At 37.1% G+C, this 15,900-nt stretch overlaps 1 long non-coding RNA gene across 2 annotated transcripts in view; it reads right to left on the bottom strand.

The window, feature by feature from the left end:
* LOC118897220 overlaps positions 1-15,900 on the bottom strand; it is a 149,984-nt gene that overhangs the window by 119,961 nt on the left and 14,123 nt on the right. The window lies entirely within an intron of this gene.

The raw sequence follows: 15,900 nt of genomic DNA, 5'->3' as shown, positions 1-15,900 counted from the left end.
AAGAGCCATGCAGCAATCTAAATGAGAAAAGTAGGCTTGGTTTAAGAAGGACCAGGCATGCATATTTTTTGGTCTATTTTGGTATTCTCAGTTTTAATAGAAACATGAGACTAAGAAGCAGTTCTCTCCTATAAGAGAAACAAATGGGCACTCATAGTTAAATCACCCTCTGGCACACTGAGGTGACAGGGAGCAAAAGGGACCATGAGAACTAGTGGCCATGGGCCCCCATTAAATGGGGCATTTGCCTCTGAGCTACAGCCAAAGGCTAACGTGCAGAATTAAACTCCCAGTGTAACCTCATCATCTCAATTTTTTAAAGAAAAATTCTCTTTTATAAAAAAATGTAGATCTATATATTTACAAAAAAATTATAGTGTCGGATCCCTACTTTATACCTTTCACAAAGCTAAATTTCAGATGGTTTAAAGAGATAAACTAAACTTAAAATAATATTTTTATGATCATGGTGTAAGACAGCTTTTCTTAGCAAAGCACAAATAAGGAAAAAATTAACATGTTAGACTACATAAAATTTTAAATATTTATATAACAAAATAGTCGTAAAATGCAAGTAACAGACTTGGAAAAGTATATGTAGAGTATAAAACCAAAGATTAAGATCTAGAACAGTGCTGCCTAGTAGAATTTTCTGTGGCGAGGGAAATGTTAACAATTTGGTATGTATTCTTCTGGATATTTCTCTCTATATTTATATGGATATTCAGGTGGGTACATATAAGTATGTAGTACTATTATGCTAATAATAACAATATTGCTTACTATGTCATGTACTGTTCTAACGGCTTTTCATATATTAATTGATTTAATCCTCATAACAACCCTATGAGATAAACACTACTGTTATCCCCATTTTACAGATGAGGAAACTGATGTATACATGGGCTTAGTAAATTTTCCAAGGACAGAGAGCTAGCGAGTGTCAGAGACACGACTCAATCTTGGGCCGTCTGGCTTCAACGCCTATACTCTTCAAATTTATACTAAATTTCCTCACATATAATTTTAATTTTCTTGATTGTTTTTAAGGTTGTTGTTTTTGTTAAGCATAAGGTGGATTTTATTGCACATGTAGCTCTACAAATGATATTTTTCATTAACAGTCTACCTGGCATATGTCTTCACTAGGACATATATCTCTACTTCATTCTTTTTACTGGTATGATATTTCATAGTGTGGATGTGATGTACCATAACTAATTTAACTATTCTGACATTGTATTAGGGTTTCCAAAGAGCATCACCCAGAGAGCACCATTCATAGAAACTACAAAGTGAAAGGCATCTACTGGACATGTGCAGTGCATTGCCCAAGTGGTCCTGCATTTAAGTATTTCCACTTTTTTCAATAATACAAATGGTGTTGGAATAGACTTTCTTGTCCAGGTCTGTGCCAGTATCCCCACAAGCCAGATACCCAAAATTGGAGTTGTAAAGAAAAGAGTATGGATGGTTTAAATGGTGATAGACACTGCCAGAGTGATTCCAGAAAGACCCTATCATTATTCTCCCACCAAAAGTATAAGAGAGAACTCATTTTCTTCCACCCACACTAAAACCTACACTGCCAATATTTATGTTTCTTGTCAATCTGAAGAATGAAAACTGGTACCTGACTTTTGGTTGCTTCAGCATCTTTTCATATGTTTACTGACCTTCAGAATTTCTTCTATTGTTTTAAATTATTAATTTATAGGCACATATATAGTCTACATCTGCAGTGTCCAATACGGTAGAGACTAGCCACGTGGCTATTTGAATGTAAATTAATTAAAATTAAAGTTAAATATTTAATTCCTCAGTTGCACTAGCCACATTTCAAATGTGTATGTTGTCTGATGAAAGGAGACAGTAGAGAAGAGACTGAAGATAAAAGAGAATAAAGCGATAATTAGAAACTAAAGGGAAGATGGAGAAAGTAATATGATTACAGAAAAATAGCCATAAACGTAGACAGCTAGTACTGAAAGGAAACTTGGAGATGATCTGATCCCATAGTTTTCAAATTCTATTTTGTGAAGTCCAGGAATTCTGTACAGATGCACAGATCTATATATTTTAAGATACGTTTCAATGTAATTTAAGGTTGTAAATAAAAACATAGACTCAAATTTCAGCACATCGTAGGCCATTGGAATTTTACCTTGTTTTACCATTTTAACTTGTTTTGGGGCAGACCTGAAAAGTTTTCTGGTGTATGTGTGTGTGTGTGTGTGAGAGTGAGAGAGAGAGAGAGAGAGAAAAAGAGAGAGAGAGAGAGGACAAACTTATGGAAAGTATGTCATTGGGTAGGAAGGTTATAGCTCTATGTGGAAGTTTTTTTTAACAATTCAAGACAATATGTCAACACTCATAACTGTGACCAAAAGCAAGCATGCCACCTTAGCTCATGCACACAATACCCATGCAAGGCAGGTCTCTACTACATCTGCTTGACACATGCTCCCATCTTCAATGAATACTCAATAGTGCAATACGAAGGAAATGTCAATATATACAGTCAAAATAATATGTTATATAGATAGCTTTAGAGCTCATTTTAAATCTTAGAGGCTTCTGGTTTGACTTTTTATTGATAAACTTTCTGCAAATATTGAGTTATTCTTATTTCATTTTTGTATTTATAAACGTTCTCTTTTTTTTCAGGAGATGTAAAAAATACTCTTGAAGCAAGAAAGAGTTATCTGGTGAGAAAGAGAATATTAAAAGGGGACGTCAGATATGGCATATTAGCATGTATTGGTATATCCACTAATGTTAACTCATTGAGAACCATGTAAGGAGTGAAGAAAAGTGCTGACAACTCTCACACAAACGCACTTAAAATTCACACAAGATCAAGAAACTACATGATGGAAGGAAAAACTGGAGGAATCTATGTTTATGATCATAACATCGTCCCCATCTGCAGCAGGTTTTAGGCAACCAACTACTTCAAAATAGTGTTATGGTCCCTGACAGGTTAGTCCTATCTAAATAGAAGACAATGAGCAATATAGTAAGTCTTTCTACTTGCTTTTTTCAAAGTTAATTGAACAGTGTGAATGCTATCAAATTTGATGCAAATTGCTTGTTAGTGAACATGCACTTTCTCCCATGGCAGAGAATCAGATTCTATGAAGGGAAAGTTTTAAAACCCAGTACTTTTAAACAATCCTACTCAAATGTAAGAGAATGAAACTATTATAAATATATACATACAACTGTTTCCATTTTCTGATGATATGTCTAGAGAGGAGTGAAATTTTTTTAAATTAATTTTTATTGGAGCATAGTTGATTTATAATGTTGTATTAGTTTCTGCTGAACAGCAAAGTGAATCAGTTATACATATATCCACTCTTTTTTACATTCTATTCCCATATACATCATTACAGAGTACTGAGTAGAGTTCCCTGTGCTATACAGTAGGTCCTTATTAGTTATCTATTTTATATATAGTAGTATGTATATGTCAATCCCAATCTCCCAATTTATCCCTTCCCCTCCCTTTCCCCCTTGGTAACCATAAGTTTGTTTTCTACATCTGTGACTCTATTTCTGTTTTGTAAATAGGTTCATTCATATCATTTTTTTGATTTCACATATACGTGATATCATATGATATTTGTCTTTCTCTGTCTGACTTACTTCGCTCAGTATGACAATCTCTAGGTCCATCATGTTGCTGCAAATGGCATTATTTTTTCTTTTTTATGGCTGAGTAATATCCCATTGTATATATGTACCACATCTTTATGGATAAAGGAGTGAAATTTTTAACACCCAAAATACATGATGGATCAGTGAAGGTTGTCAGTTTTATGAACTCTATCATGAATTTTACTAATAATACTGTGGATTTCAGAATATTTCTTATTTTCTATGTTGGGTTCATGCAGATGAAAACAAAAAAATGTACCTTACACTGGCCAATGTGTAGTTAACATCTATACAGATGATGTGAAAATAATATCTAAGAAGAACACAGACGTAATGATTCTCTTAAAGCTCAGCACAATGTGTTCAAGCAGTCTAAAGACTCTTTAACAGAACTGTAGAGTCAAACATTAGGTGTTAACTTCTTACAGACATGCAAGCATCTTTCTAAATATTGTTGGAGCAGACCATATAAATAATCAATTACATTAAGATACAGCCTTAAAACTGCAATTTTTCAGAGTTATTGGTAATTATATTGGCAGTATATTACAGAATAGCCTTTTCTTTACAGGAGACTTACATGATGAACTGAAGGCAAGGAGCTAGTACAAATATTTCAAAGATTCTAAGGGAGAAAAAAAATTGTACTTGCCAGTGAAGGAATTCCATTTATTAAGTAGCTAACAAAAATACAACAGCTTTTCAGAAATCCAGTATTTTCATGCTTATAATTGCAAATGAGGTGTCAGAAAGGGAAATGAAACTTCAAATTTCTACTGAATGGAAAAACAAAGTAGATTTTTATAGCCTTGAAAAATGACAGAGGTATGCTAAGACATGTGAGATTTTTTTAAAATGAAATCACTGAGAAATCTTATATTGTTATCAGATATATTTGAAAAATATTTCCTGCCAAAGACATTTTAACCAGCTAGGTAGGAGTGAGTTTACCTACCCTCCCCAAATGAAACACTTACCAAGCAACCTAAGCAAGCGGCTATGAGATAATGTTAGTGATTCAGTCTCGAAATAAAAATACCCTATTGCTTCTCTTTCAGTCTTCTCTGATGGTTAATGGAAGAATAAGCTTAACCATTGAAAACCTGTTATCTTTTGTAAAAAACTTCTCTAAGTGAATCAGCATTTTTGTCCCATAAAAACCAAAACAAATCACTGGAATAACTGGATTCTGACCCTAGTTATTATCCATAACCCCTGATTTCAAAATTATGTTTAATGACACATAATTCTGATATTTCAGTTGCCTTTACAATAAATAATAAGCATGCATTAAATAAATATATGTGTATATATAAATATATATAAGTGAATACATACTGAAACTAAGAAAATTATACTAAATATTGCTTTTTCTCTTATTATATATTTGGGTTCTTCATATCATTTTGTTGAAAAGAAATACTGCTAGAAATGAAGCAGAGCTGATTGATTCAACTCCATTTTACAGAAAAGGGATTGCACCCAAGGAAGCAATGAGCACCATACTTCAGAGCATGGTCTCTAGGTTCTGACAGATTCGGGCTTAAATCCTGACTCCATCACTTATTTTCTGTGTGCCACTGGCTATATTTCTTAGTTTCTCACCAAGTTTTAGTTTCATCATTTGTTTGATGAAGGTAATAATAGTATTGACCCCCAAGGGTTCTTATTATGGTTAAATTCAATGTAGTGAATTCTCTTAAAAAAGAAAAAAAAAAAAATAGAAAACAAAATGAAACATGCCCTGCATGGGAAAGTGATCCAGTATTACCCAGAAGTCAATAGTTAAGCCTGGACAACAAGCTAGTTGTCCTAGTTATAGGGTTCTCTCCATCATACTAGTCTGCAGTGAACCCAGTGGGAAAGTTCCTTCAGATGAAGACGCATATGGCTTCTTCCTCTGTAAGGAGGGGAAAGAGACAGGAGTCCAGAAATTCTGATCTGGAAGGTGGACAATGGCCAGGAATATTTCTTAAGTGGTGGTTAGTTTTTCTGTTGAAAATGTGGGTTTTGAGTGGCATCGGAAAAGGTGGAAAAAGTCTTTGTAGCAGAGAGTATGAGATTAATAAAATTTATTGAGCTGCAGTTTTGACTAAGTTTGGAGACTTTGGAAGAATATGAAGCTTTGAGTTCCAGTAGAATTGCTGCAAGCTCAAGATTTGCTACATAGCAAATGTGTGGTTTTGGCAAGTCTTTAACATCGCCATACCTTTCTGCTGAGGTTACTGTGGCAATTACATTATATAACATTAGGTGAAATTCCAGGCCTGTTGCTGAGGCCCGCAGCACAGAAGGCAGACATGTGGCCCAGATCCTCCTAGACCATGGGCTCCTCGAGACCGGGAAGAGTGTCAGACTCAACGTTTGTTGAGTGTTGAACAAACCCTGAACTCTCGTTTCTTATACTCCTTGATCTGAATATTTGACCTTTGTTCTGCTGGTGGTAGCCCAATTTATTAAGACTTTTTCCTTCATCTTTCAGGCTATGTTACTACCCTCAGCCTCTGGTCCCTGGAAATAAAATGGGAATGATAACCACTTTGTACAGGTATTATGTGATTTAGCAATAATTCATGTAAAGGCTTCAGCACAGTCCCAGCACATAGACACAAATTCAAGTTCCAGTATTTATTATCTTCTAAGTGTCCCCTCCCGTGAAATGGGATAATAATGCAGTTTTCCTGAAGTCTAAATGAAATTTTTAGATGTGAAAACACTTTTCAAATTATAAAGTGCTAAATGAATGTTGATTAACATCTTCAGTAGAGAAGAGTTAATTTGGGTATCTTCGATTAAAGACAAAACAAACATAAAGTGCTAGAACTTGAAGTTTTCCCACTAAGTTCTCAAACTGAAGGATATTCTTCCTATTAATGTGTTGGTTAAATGTGGTCCCTCCACCTGCATTCTTGAAATCATTCCCTCTACCCTTTCCAGGAAATTTGTTCTATCAGTCAATGAATTGCCACCTCTATAAGATCAAACTGCAGCTAGTAGCTTGCACACTTAACAAATCAGTGCTTGAAAAAAAATTGGCTAGAGGACTGCACTTTCCAAGGATGCTATAGAGGAAATGCCTGTGTTGGGTGGAAGACAGGACTAAAGCGATAGGAATGTTGAATTGGAAAGGGTTTATATTCCAGTTCTTACCACAGCAAGTGGATATTTATCTGCTTCTGCTGAAGCATTTCTAGCCATTTGATTTTCAGGGCACCTTCCTTTTTAGAAAGCTCTTTAGATTGCATTAAATTCCACCTCTCCTTGGGCCACATTCTCTCCTCTGGAGCCATCAAAACCAGCCTCTTCCATCTTCAGTGCGAGGTTGTCAAATATTTAGAGAAAGAGACCAAGCTTTTCATCATTTGAGCATGTTATTTGTCAGCACACAAGGGAGCTTGAGGGAAGGGTGGTCAGTGGGTTTGAGGAGCATCTCAGACAGGGTTTGGCAAACCCTCTTTAACCACAGTTTATATCTTGATTGGCCACATCAGATCCAAAGAAGCCACAGGATGTCACTAAACCATCCAAATCTGCCCCTTCTCTTGAAATTCTCTTGCTCTTAGTCATACTTTTGGACCCCTTTCATTTTCTATAGCATATTAAGTAGCACTTTGGTAAAAGACATGCTTTATGTGGGAAAAAACCTCTTACATATTGCGTAGCTACAGGGATTACGAGTCCATCTCATTTTTTCCCCTCTCAGGCTCAAGTGTCTTTTTGTCAGCCTTTTGGTATTCATCTCCGATCCCTTCACCATCCTCATTTTCTCACTGTATAATTTCTTCCTTCCTTTCTAATAAGCCATTTGAGAGGTTCCCAAACCATTTTACCTTTTCCTCAAATAGGGTGACAAAATGGCATGGAATATACACATAGTCAGGATGGCCTCAGGCAGGAAGAAAATTATAAGGGGACAGTAGAACCTCTCAACTTCCATGCCTCTTGATGATGGGAAGGCTATGGTTAGATTCTGCAGTGAACCACAATTCTGTTGTCTAACTCCAGGTACTTCTAACTAACTGCTACTTATAAGTAGACTATGGTTTCCTGTTACATTTAAGCCAGTGCGTCTATTCTTATTTTTTCACCTCACTGTTAGTTGCTTAGTCACTCATTCAATGAATAAAATATCAGTCATTTCCATAAGTCTCTGCAGACCTGTTTCCAGATATTCAGCAAGACACTGGCTTAGTCTGCTAGGATTTCTCATTAGTATTTGTAAACTGGTAGCAATAACACGCATCATGTGAATGAGCTGTTATTAAATATTTTATATACATCATGAAGATCCTTATGACACTTCCATGATGTATGCAGAAGAGAGATATTGTTAATAATTATCACTCTAAAGATGTAGGAACCAAAGTTCTGGAAGATTGCTTGCCTGCATAGATTGTATGTGGTGGGGCTAAGACTCCAATGCGGGTCTTCAGACCCACAGTCTCACTTTATTTACTTCACACTGTATTACTTGTGCTACTCTTTCCCAAAAAGAACAAAAAAAACACACCATGGAAAATATTATTAAGTACAAAAAGTTTCTCCTAAATTCTTCACCCTGGGCTTAAAAAAAGTAACACCCTGAAATCTCCCTAGAATACTTTAGTCTGAAGTCCTGTCTCTCCTTCTAAAACCAATGTATTGTACACTTCCTCTTTGACTTTAACTCATGTTCATTCATCCATTGTGCTTTGAGTGTCTTTCTTGTACCAAAGTGCCAAGCATTGGGAATTCAAAGTTGAGTAAGAGATGGTCCTTGCTTTTGAAGAGCTCACTGTGTAGTACAGGGCATAGGGAAATCTTTTAAATGGTACAAAAATAATGATGTTTATAACAATAACGGCTAACATTTATTGAGTACTTACTATGTGCCAGACACTTATAAGCACTTTACACATATGGTTAAAAAATGCACAGTGTAATATGATTTATATTTTCTTATGAATACATATTACTTGCCCAGCTGGTATGCAAACTCTTTGAGAACAAGAGCCTTCCTTCTCAGTGTTTTGCTTACATTATATATGTCCTCAGTTAAACCAAAATGAACCAGTTTATGGTAGCAACCTGGGAATTATAAACTAAACTGGAATACAATAAAAACTTTCCTACTTGTTTTAATGACAGCTGTTGCCAAGGGACACACATATTATTAGAAATCATTTTGAGTAGGTTGAAAGGGGACCACAAAAGGACAAGGTTTAATAGCACATGAACTGGATGATAGCTGTAAATACATAAAAAAGTTTGAAAATTGTTAGGATATGAAACACAATGTTTCACAGATCAAAAGCATATCTGGAGAATTAAGCTTACAAGGGAAGGAGTAACAGATGAAAACAAGGGACTGGGGTATACAAGTCCTAGCTAGCTTATAAAGCAGTAAAGAATACAAATCTCAGTGGTTTAAGACAACAGTTCTCAACCAGGAGCAATTTTCTCCATAGGGGACATCTAATGATGTCTGGCCACAGCTTTGGTTGTCACAACTTGGGGAGGGGTGCTACTGATAGCTGGTAAGTAGAGATCAGGGATACCGTTCAGTATCCTTTAGTGCACCTGAGAGCTCTCCTCTCTACCCCCAAGAAAGAATTACTCAGCCACAGTGTCACTAGCACTGAGTCAGAGAAACTCCAGATTAAAATAACAAAGGATCATTGCTCACTCCTACAACATGTCCACCACGGAGGAACTTAGAACTCTGGCCTGGGATCATCATCAACCTCAGTCCAGGATTCAGGCTAACAGAATAACATGGCTGAGAGAAGAGAGAGCTTTGGTGTTTCTCATAGTGGCAATTAGATCATCCAGCTCTGAAATGCCATGCATCACTACCGCTCAAACTCATTGGCCAGAACCAATCACATGGTCCCACCCAAGCCATAGGAGCCAGGAAGTGCAATTCTACTGTGTGCCCCAAACAGGGGAGAACTCGTATATATGATGAATAGCGCAAATGTATAGTTTGAGGGATGGAGGGCAGGAAATAAGAATAGTATTGGGCAGAATTATCGCTGTTCTAATCACAGTTTAAACTTCTGAAGTCAATGCAGTTTCCACTTTCAGAAAATCTTTACAGAGAAGGAAGTAGTATATTCACAACAAGTGTAATTCAGAGATTCTTCAGCTGGAAATGGTTAGAAATAATGCCTACCTCTCAATGTTATGTGAAAGCATAACCTCTCAATATATGAAAGCAATTGATATGGTGCTTAATTTCTAAGAAATACTCTTTAAATAATTTCCTCCCCTCTTTCCTTTGCAGAGTGGATAGAAGGGCAATAATGTAGCTGAAGAAAAAATTTATCAAAAATGGGCTACTTCTTTTGCATTAGGGAAGAGAAGAACACACTGTATTATGTATGATGGCTGAGGCCTTTGCTCCTTCTTGCCAGGATTGCATCAATTACCTTATGGATTCCATAACTCCACTCTCACTCCTTTCCTCTTCTCCTTCCCTCCTTGACTTCAAAACTCCAAGTCAGTCTTTATTGTTTCCTTAATGAAAACCCTTCAGTGGCTTCTTATGACCCTCACTAGAAAACTCTAATTCCTTAGCACAGCATCCTTCCCTTTATGACTTTGTCTGCCCAACTCTCCATCCTCATCTTTCTCCCTGTTGCCCAACGATTTATATTTTCTCAAACACAATGCTGTTATCCATGTTTCATGCCTTCTTGCAAACTGACTCCTTCTATCCATTGGCTTGGCAAACCATACTTTGCCCACAAAAAGATCTCAACCATCACTGTCCTCAGGAACATATTCTCTGAGTCTTCCCACCCCCATACTCATTTCTATTATAGCATTTATTAAGTTACGTTATTTGACTGTCTAATTGCCTGTCTCCCCCATTCTATGTAAACTGCTTTTACCAGGGGCTGCATTTCATGTCTATAGCCACAGAATCTAGCCCAGGACCTGACATAGAATGGGAACTCAACAAGTGGTTTTTGAATGAATCATTAAGATATAAATTTCATTTTGCTATGTCTTCATAATGATCATTTTAGCATATGCATATTATCCAGCCAAGATGATATCAAACTTTTCAAAACATTAAAACAAGGTAATATTTTCCTTTAATAAATTAGGAAAAAATATTTGTATAAAGAAGAAAAATGTCAATCCTCAGATATTTCCTGCAGTATTATATAAAAGCAAGATTATCACCTTCTTTTCTCAGCAGTAGCTCTTCGGAAGGGACTGAATAAGGTATCAATGACTGAATAAAGTTAGATAAATAAGAAAGGGGTTTCACCTTTTTTGTTCCTAGGAGTTTCCAACTCTTGCACCACAAACTCTACTTTTATTATCTGTCCTAGAATGGTCAGACTTGAACTTGAATCTCAAGTTTGCCTGGATTGTTACCTCTGAAGACTCTTCTAAGAAACCAGGGATTCTAAGCAGAGCACCATTGGTTTAGTCCAAATCTGTCATTTCACACAATCCTGTACGATGGATACTATTATAATCCCATTTTACAGATGATAAAATGGAGGCATCAAAAGGCTAAATAAAACTGGGTAGTACATCAGGTTTGAACCAGGAAGTCTGATTCAGAAACTATACAATCCTTATACTATAATATCTTCTATAACAAAAGCTATGTATTTTAATAGCTTGAAAAACTTTATCCCTAAAAGAATGGCTTTCATAAATGAGTGTGAAAAGTAACTGGGAAAGTGGAAGAGCTTCAGTGGACATTTGTCTATTATTTTGTTTACTTCCCAATCTGAGGACTTGTCTTTATCAGGAGAATTCCTCATCTTAAGAAACTTGGTGGGAGGCAAAGATTGCCTTCCATGATAGTGAAAATTGTCCCCTTTTCTTTCTAGGGCAGATGGAGGGCACAAAATGGAACAAGGTTCACCCTGGAAAAATTATCTGTCTTGTTTTCCAGGTATTTAAGCTTTCTGATTTTTATATACAGAGAGAAAAAGCCATAAGTCAACCGAGATCACTCCTTTACAAGCATGACTCACATGCCATCCAAACCATAAGTTATGAAATTGAAATCTAAGAGGAAGTGACCAGCTTGTCAACTCTACCTGAAGAAGAACCTCTCAGTAGGAACCATCCATGCGTGCTTATTGCTGAGTGAATCTTCTCTAAAGACCCAGCCTCTTTCTGTGAAACAGATTTAAATATTTAAATATGATATTTAAATATGATAATGGAAGACTTCCCTGGTGGTCCAGTGGGTAAGACTCCACACTCCCAATGCAGGGGGCCTGGGTTCGATCCCTGGTCAGGGAACTAGGTCCCACATGCATGCTGCAACTAAGAGTCCACATGCAGCAACTAAGAAGTCCACATGCCGCAACTAAGAAGCCCGCATGCCACAACTAAAGATCCCGCATGCCGGAACGAAGATCCCATGTGCTGCAATGAAGACCCGGCACAGCCAAAATAAATAAATAAATAAATAGATAAGTAGGTAGATAGATAGATAGACAGATACATAAAATATTTAAAAATAAATAAATAAATATGATAAGGGCTTCAATGGGGGCATAAGAGAACTCTCCTGAAACACCTTTTCTTTGTCATATTGGTTGTAAGAGTTTGCTAGTAACTAGCTCATCCTGGGGGAGAAAAAAGCAAGAGAATAATAAAGATAGTTTTAGCTATGATGATTTCAGTGTCTTTCTCTGTTATCATATTGGGGAAGGACGTACACTCTGGTGACTGCAGCCATGAATCAGTGTCAGGGAAGACTAAGCATGACACAACCTCCTGGAGGGATCACTTGACTCAATGATTATTACTTTAGGACAGTATGTTTTATCTCAAACAAATGAAAATAGATATATTATAGAAGAGCATAAAAAATTAGTGTGGGGGACTTCCCTGGCAGTCCAGTGGCTAAGACTCCATGTTGCCAGTGCAGGGGGCCCAGGTTTGATCCCTGGTCGGGGAACTAGATCCCACATGCCACAACTAAGAGTCTGCATGCCGCAACTAAAGATTCTTCATGTCACAACGAAGATCCCGCATGCGGCAAGGAAGATCCTGCATGCCACAACTAAGACCTGACTCAACCAATCAACTAACCAAACAACTAACTAACAAACTAAATAAATAAATAAATATTTAAAAAAAAATTAGTGTGAACTTTTAAGATTCATTGATTTATTCAACAAATATTTACTGAGTGTTGGTGTCCCAATAATGGGCAGAAAAGAAAAATGGCCCCTGATCTCAGGAAATTTAAAACCTAGTGAAGGAGGCAGATGAGTTACTCACAAAAGCTGGGCTAAGGGGTTTTACCTTTCTTATTCCTAGAAGTTTCCAACTCTTTCACCACAAAACTCTACTTTTATTACTATCTGTCCTAGAATGGTCAGACTTGGACTCGAATCTCAAGTTTGCCTGGATCATTACCTCTGAAGACTCTTTTAGGAAACAAGGGATTCTAAGCAGAGCAGACAGGAAGACATCACAATTCTTAAAAAGCCAAGAACAGAGGCAAGGGAAGGATAATCTGAAGGATGAGAACAGCAAAGATGGTGAAAGGCAGGGAGTGATGGTAGCAGGGAGGTAGGTACAGATGGCCTTGAAATGTATGGGGATTAGGACACACTGAAGAAATGGAAAAGAAGGCCAGTGAGACTGAAGCTCATAGGATAAGGGGGAGGGTGGTGGACCAGGCTGGAGATACTGCTGGGGCCAGACAGGGCAAATCTTGTGAGTATGTTAGGTGTACAAAACAACAAAGGTGAATACTTGCTTCACGCTGCTTTGCAGTTAATTTTCTGGTCCTTCCAGAGGACCTTCTCCCCTGATACTGGGGGGTACATGGATGGAAAATGTGAAGCATTGGCTTATTACATATCTTGCAAAGTCAACTGTACTGGCCCTAATTTGCAGATGAGGAAACTGAGGCACAGAGAGGAGAAGTGAACAAGGTAGTTTACGTTGTAATCAACAGACAGGATTTCAACTTTTGTCTATTGGACCCCATCCTGTGGTGAGACTTTAGAAACCAACTTTGTCTCCTCCGTGATTTACCTGTGACCAGTCAGGGCTATGTATACTCATTCTGTGGGCAATAGTTTCCATTTTTATTGCTTTTTAAAATTGACCTCAACATGATTTCCTTTAGGCCCAGCCTCTTTGTGGAATCTCTAATCTGGGATCAAAGCAGGTTTACATGGTTGTCTTAAAATGATCTCCTTCTGGTCACCCCCTCAGTCACAGGTACATTCAGCACTCAAATGCAGTCAGCTTTCCTTTGGCTCATCTGAGATGTGAATCACTTGTCCACGCCAGTTACATTTTGCTTAGTAAATTCATTGCTCTATCCTCAACAGGTTATTCTCATCCTACCTCACTTCCCTGGAATTTATAGGAAACTCAGAATTTGTCAGAGTTGAAATTGACTCACTGCAACTTCTCACTCGAAGAGATTTCGTTCAAATAAATCCTCGATGCATCCAAGATATTAATGAATCAGCACATTCACAAATATCGCTCTAATATAATTTCTCCCAGAAAAAGAAATAATGAAATACTGAAACAGTTAGGTTGTGCTTTGATGATTTACTTAATGAGCAGTATTTGCCCGGGGTAGAGTACTGCCTGAAGTGGAATCAGAAATATCTTCTTCTCGATGCTGTACAGAGTGTATGGGGGACTCGTTTATGTCATGGAACCCGAGCACTGCCAAATGTGACATTCCATTCCTTAATGAATCCAAGGGTTCAGCTTTCTGGCAAGGGACTATCACTTTCTTAGGCTTCTTATTTTCTATTCCCTTTCGGCACCAGCTCTTGCAATTGATGTTCTTCTCTTGTTTAGTTTTTTCACAAAGAAATACAATTTATCACATTATGAGAATTGCTAAATTCTCGTCAAGGAGTGTGAAACCACAAAACTGATTAAGACACAAAAGCTGGACGGTTGGCTAGGTTCGGAGACAGAGTGGCGTGGTCGAAACGCGAGCTTTGAAAACCCATGTGATTTAACGTGCTGTTGCAGCAAAATAATAAATCACGCCATATCCTGGCCCTGCGAGGTCCCTTGAGAATAGCTGAATTCATGGATACCAAATTCATAAATGCTAATGGTCTCCTCTGTTCCCGTAAGTTTTCACCTAACTTGTGTTTTGCTTTTTATGTAATAATATCCAAAGTCCTAAGTCCTTTGTGTATACTCAGTCTGTTCTGAGTCTCTCTTTGAGTTTCTGCCTTTGACTGTGAACTTGCCACATGACTTTAGTCAATTCATCATTGACACTGACCTTATTTAGCACCCCAAAAGTCCCCATAGCCATTTCTGATTATTCTGTTCATCTGTTTCTACCAAACAGATTTTATCTGACAGAGGATATAAAGAAAAACCTAGATTGTCTAAGGATCTAGGTTATATTACTCTGGGTGAAACAAATGCTCACTGAAATAAACATTTTGAATTTTTTCAAGTGAGTCACAAATTCAATGAACTATTATATATTAGTGAAAATTATGAATAAATAGTGATATAGGGAAATGATTGTGATGTAGTACTAAGTGACAAAACAAGATACAAAATGACAAGTATAGTGAGATTTCAATGGTGTAAAAAAAGTATACTAAAAATACTGAATTTCAATATACCAACAAATAGTAATCATATCTGGGTATGTGAATAATTTAAATTTTCCATTTATAGTACCTCAGATCTTCAATTTTTTTACAGTCCATAAAAAAGACTATTCAACAGCTCAGTAGTACCTATGAAGTACCTTAGTCTTAAAAGAATTGTAGACCAGCTCCTTAAAACACAGCTCAAATTCCTCCACAGTTTCAGAGGCTAAAAATCAGGGCCAGCAACTTGAGGAATTTAATAAAGAACAAGAAACAAATCCCAACTTCAATTCCCCTGCAAATATGACAGGATTTTAAAATGTGCCTGGAAAACTGCATCTGGGGTTTTGCCAATCCCATAACGTTTGGGACGTTTGCTGAACCCAAAACACAGCCGGGCCCACCCATCCATAATTAAAGCCCTCCCCCCAGATGAATTCATTGCTTTGTGGCACCATCTGTCTCATTCCCTTATTTACATAATAGGGAACCCTGCTCCGACTGCAGCAAACGAGAAGCGACAAAAGAATGGCGAGTGAAGATGAAATGTATACATGTATACATCAGATTATGTATAATATGGTCAAATCCTTCCAATTTAAAATTTTTTTAAAAATTCCAAAACCCATCACAATTTTTACTTGGGCCTCTTTCCAGCTCTCGGAAC

This window comes from Balaenoptera musculus, chromosome 6, assembly GCF_009873245.2.
Source record: "Balaenoptera musculus isolate JJ_BM4_2016_0621 chromosome 6, mBalMus1.pri.v3, whole genome shotgun sequence".
Lineage (NCBI taxonomy): Eukaryota > Metazoa > Chordata > Mammalia > Artiodactyla > Balaenopteridae > Balaenoptera > Balaenoptera musculus.
Note: the sequence above shows the minus strand (reverse complement) of the source record. Positions and strands in the feature narration are given on the sequence as shown.